General features: G+C 41.5%; 1 non-coding gene across 1 annotated transcript; it reads right to left on the reverse strand.

Moving 5' to 3' along the window:
• Positions 1-5284: 5284 nt before the first annotated feature.
• On the reverse strand, positions 5285-5358 carry Trnat-agu (transfer RNA threonine (anticodon AGU)). The gene has a single exon. It is a non-coding gene; the product is annotated as a tRNA-Thr (tRNA).
• Positions 5359-5644: the final 286 nt, after the last annotated feature.

Consider the following 5644-nt stretch of genomic DNA (forward strand, 5'->3'; position numbering starts at 1 on the left):
CACTAACTGTCTGTTGTATGAAAATGTTGAATATGAAAGCAGCCATAAACGTTATTCCAACTTTAGATAATTCCCCTTCACATTCATCAGTAAAAGAGAGTTGCATATTTGATACACAGCTTTTTCCTTTGTGAGGTTTTCTCTGAAAGAAGATCTAGTGAATAATGGTGAAAAAATGCTGATATTTTACGGATTGTTGACCCGTCCCGCTCACCGAATCTGGTGATATGCGCGCGACTTCAGATAAACAATGGCGCAAGGGGGAGTGGGCACCTGGACCTACACAAAATATGCCCCTTTGAAAGAAATTGAGAAAAGCAATTGGATACCTTTGTGCTAACCATTGTCCACCAATAGTCAAGCTGGGGTATAAGCTCTAAAGTCTATTCTTAAAAACTAAAGTCCAATTCATCTTTATATAAAGCCTTTTGAGCAAGAACTATAGCCTTTTCATAAAACTATTGAAACCTTTTGACACAAGTGCGGTTCAGGGCTTTGAAGGAGCTGACGAGAGTATTGGAGCGAAAATCGTAAAAATAACACCACAATACTACGGACAATGTCATTGAATGTGCGATAGAAAAGTATAAATAACTACACTTTGCTTGAATAGCGCCCTATGGAATAGCTACAATGGACCTAATGCGTTTTATGTCGACCAACAATGAGATCTTTGCAGATCGTAACAAAAGCTGAATAGAGGTTTGCAATGGGCAAATATGAGAAAACAGTTCTGAATGGCACTGCATTAATGCCGATGTGTTGTGAGCGGTGGAAATTTGAATGGGGCTTTGGTCGGCGAACAGGGCCATGCGGTTCAACAACCATAATTTCGCCTGTTAATGACCGAGTGTAAATAGTGTGATAGTTGTATAGGCTAAACACTGAAGTGCAACCAACTATGCATGTGATGTGGATTTCGTGAAAAGGCAAACAGCTGATTAGGATCTGTGTGTCGATAGAGGGCGTTAATGTATACAGATGGTTTCAACTTGAGCAGAGATGTTTGGAGAGAAAGATCATTGAGCCAGTTGGCGTAAGAACTCACACCTTCAAGAAGAGTTGCCGATTCTCGACCTCTTTTGCTCAGTCCAAGATGGCGCCTATTGGCGGCACGTGGCAGCCATCTTGCTTTCAACCTGGAGGTGCATGTTTTAACTAACATATTATCTTGGCCTTCCAAGTGATGGCTTACAAATGAGAAGAAGAAGAAAATTTGAAAATTAAATTTGTTTCGATAATTTGATGATCATAATATTTTGACCTAACCAGCCGCGAACAGAAAAGGAAGAATCTCATGAGTACACGTAATCACAGCTATATCGGCGCCATGTAAATATTGAAATAAACCCGGATGAGGAAGTCTAACAACAGTGGATGCTGAAGAAACCACGTGCAATGTTTGTCCAGCTTTGTGTCGCGCCACAGTGCGGTGTTGTCACAGGAGAGTCAATTTCACCAAAAGCTGCCGCGGCTGACTGTTAAATAAAGAACAATTGGCGACCCAACTGCGCGGTGAATAAGTAAACTTAGTATGGAATTAACTTGATGCGCTGAGGAAGAAAGAACTGTATGAAGGAGCCCCTTGACATCTGATTAAACACTGTCTCTAAATGGGCCGAGTTTTATACTACTTTTAATGCATGAAATGTTAGATTTTGTTGCAGAACTGGCCCTTGAAGCCAGGTTTCTTGTTTAGTTTCTTTGCTTGGATAACACATCAGAGGATCCTCAGCACGTTACCAATCCCATTCTGTTCTTGATTTTGTCGCAGAGTGTGTCTATGAGCGGCCATTGAAGTAGTTTGTGAAGCCTCGGCATCGTTTTTGTGCATCTAATTGATGAGCAAACACATTGATTAGATGTTCAGATCTCAAAAGCTTTCTTTATCAAAGGGACTACTTGGGCGTGGGATTTAGATGTACAGGAGGATGCTACTCAAGTTCGCCACCATGCGATGCCACAGGTGGAATGATTTTAGCAAAGTGTTGTGAGGCGGCTTTGGACATTTCGTTTGTGGTTGTTCAGGTTGGCCCACATTCCCATCACGCTCTAGTCCAATGTTTATTGCAGTGGTCCTGCTGGAAGCCATATTCGTATGGAAAACCAACATATCTCGTGCACTATTTGGCCCCACTGTAATATGGAAAAAAATGAGAAAATTTGGTACAATGTAGATGGTATAATACCGCCGCTAAAAGTTGATGAGTGATACGTGTTGCTCTTTAGCCACTCCCCGATGGGCAATGGCCAAAGCAGTATCACATTTTGCCGCTGCGGCCGCGGCACTGAATTTAGCAGATTTATGGAATGTCCTCATGCATTCCCCCAGAGTAACGGATAATAAAATCATGGGATTTATTCATAAAATCAAAATGTTGTACATGTACAGATAAACACAAAAAGGTCACCGGTGGCTAATCATTATCATTATTGCGATCCTTGTGCGCCATTTGACAATATCTATTGTAAGTTGCTGAAAGGCCCCACCTTGGTGTTATGTGGCGGGGCAACACAGGCCTCAGGGCTCCACCATAACCTGCCTGCTTCGAAAAGGGAGAGGAGGACCCGTTCGCGATAACCGGGCAATTATGGAAATAACACCAATGCGGGGATGGCGAATGATAATAAACATGACAGCTATTCAACAGAGGGATATAAGGGGATAATAAAAGGTTACGATAAACGCATTACAATTGAACAATGATGACAATTCGCGTTTGTTGAAATGAAATATTCCGGGGCGGCATATAGCCCGAAGGGCATTCATGCCCATTGATAGCGATTTGCGTTAGCGGGCCGGATGGGTCTGCACCAATACCTCAGCTGTCAGGCTTATACACTAGGAACAATCGAAGGCATCGCCGTACAATAATGCTGAAGACAAACAAATCACAAAGGAGCCATTCTGCCCAGTGCGGTTGATGTCCGGTGTTCAATATGACACACTGAACAGCTATCATCTTTTTTGCATTGAAAACTGCAATATCGTGTTTTGCTGTTGTCACGGGCCTAAATACAAATACCGGTGTATATAACAGATATGATTTTTGCACTCGAACTCGATTTTGAAGAGTGCGATTCAATTTAAATGAAATGGTCCAGGGACCATGTGCTCACCTCGGGTAATGTAATGCATGTCATTTGCGGTGCATATGGGGAGAACAGTTTCTGGCTAGTTTCACCAGTTGTACGACGATGTACAACGACGACGGGCGACGGACGCCAGGGTATCGTATAAGCTCCTCAGAGGTGAGCTAATAATCTGATTGATGCTAAGGTTTTCTTGATGACATGGAAGACAATGTCAGTCTGAGTACTGAACCAAGATTTGGGGTGAAAACATCCAAGTCTAGGTGATTGAAAGGGAATATCCTTTTCGTGATATTTTGAAGAATTACTGCCAAACCAGCATTGATATAAAAATTTCGCTCTAACTTCTATCAGATTATGTATCTATCATCAATATCCCGCATTTTCAGCGTTATATCACGCACAGTTTGCGGATGCAGACCGCTTTAAAAAGACCTTGTATACATGTCTTACAGGCTTTTCAGTCCTGCCCATGGATGGTCATATGGGCCCTGGATCCAAGGCCCCTTTTTGAGTTTGATGGCAGAATTTTGAAAAAAATTTACCAAATGTTTGAAAAACCATGAAGCGGTTGGAATTTTGAGCTGATTTTTGCATGCAGCATCTGTACGACATCAACAACTACATTGACAGTGTTTTATTGGTTATGACATGTCTAGATATGTCATACCAATAACCGAATCGAGGCGATTTGATGCACTTTGGTTGAATCTAAATTTCATTTTTTAGATGCTGGCGCCACCTGTCTGGTATTCATCAAATTAAATGCAGCGAGTATCGTCATCATGTTGCAAAAGCACCACATCTCTCCAGCAGCTTTTTTGGACTTCGGTCGCATTTCCGCCAATCAAAACACCTTTACTTGATCATGCCGGCGATGCCTTGAGCCGAGCATGAGTGATGTCGCCTGATTGGCCAATACTCATCAAAAGGCCGGATAGCTGCTTGGGTTAAGTGCCAAGTGGCGAATGAATAAATTATTTCATAATAGTACAGTAGACTTTTTATTTTCCCAGAAAAAAGAATTTGATACTTTTTTATGAGAGTGCATACAAATATCTGAGGTTTTTGAAATCAAGGATGTCTCGCTCCTTGTTGAATCGAGTCGCGTGCAGGACGCTTGCACGAAAGACGTGCACCACCTGCGTAACCGGTCTTTTCGTTATCGCGTAAAAAACATCTTGACGGAAAATGCGGTTACCGATCCTGAGACAAGTCTAAAAGTCATTAACTAGACGCTTTTTGTTTCACAAGGTAAGTAGCTTACCGGTAGATATGTTTGCATTCACTAATTATCAACATCTAAAGCAGAATTTGACCAAATTAAGATTTGTAACAACCACTGCTTGAGATTTTCTGAAAATTATGATGACAAAAAATGTGTTAAAAAAGTACAAATACATGTCCATACACTGGGCAAATTTTTTAAAAAAAACTTATTTTGAAAACTTATAATCGAAACCAAATCATTTACTTATGACGCACGGCGCCTTTTCATATATACAACTTTAAGTACATCACCTGGTCACTCAGTGGAACTTCGCTTATTTAACTCTCGGCACACCGCACGTCTGCCGCCCTGGAGTGGGGGACTGAAGAGTTTTTAGGCTTTTTAATGAGAGGATGCACTCTCAGATGGCACCAAGTTCATCCGACGGTCATTAGAGACAAATACAAGGTGTGGATAAGAGCTGGGGCGGTGTGCAACAAGTCCTGAGCCCACACTTCTCAGGGGCCCCCTCGCACCTTAGAAGGTCTGAGTGGGTATCGCAGATTTACGTATTCATTCTCTTGCTATTACTGGTTAAGATTTTGACAAGTGACTCGGGTTAGTGAGGTTACAAGGGCTCTTTACCTGTGATACTATGATGATATTTTGCAGATGTCATCAGTGGCCTTTTCATCGTTCAAAAATTAGAAATCCTTGGTGGGAAAGTTCCCAGACTCGTAAGTCAGACAGGGAAAATCTGATATTTGTTAAAAAAAACTGCTGCACCGAAAATATGAGTTGCCGAAATGCTGAGAATGTTAAGTGATTTTTAAGAGGCTCTATCAATTTTTACGTAAAATGGATATTCAAGCAGGCCTTTACCATACCAGAGTCTGTTTGAAAGACTCTGAGTCTGACCATACTGAAAGTTTCCTGCTGTCTCAGCCGAAGCATTGACAAAAAACATTACTTGAAGAAATTAGGCCTCGTCGAGATTCGAACTCGAGATCTCCTGTTTACTAGACAGGCGCTTTAACCAACTAAGCCACGAGGCCAGCTGATTGACGTCTGGGATAGGTTAATCCAAACGATGGCGTTTTTTCCACAAATGTCTGCTACAGGTATAGCATTCCGCGAAGTTACTATTTATAGCTCACAAGGTCATTTGCATAAGATATTGATGACGTTTTAGTCACGTGACAGTCGGACATCGACACTTATTTCTACGCATTTGAGCTTATTTCAAAGTCAATTATCTTTGACCCTGCATTGTTTTTAGCATGAATGATACCATAGTGTCAGAGAGAGAAATATTCAGAACAATTATGTAGTTTTTCCAAC

The sequence above is a fragment of the Lineus longissimus genome, chromosome 10 (genome assembly GCF_910592395.1).
Source record: "Lineus longissimus chromosome 10, tnLinLong1.2, whole genome shotgun sequence".
Classification (NCBI taxonomy): domain Eukaryota; kingdom Metazoa; phylum Nemertea; class Pilidiophora; order Heteronemertea; family Lineidae; genus Lineus; species Lineus longissimus.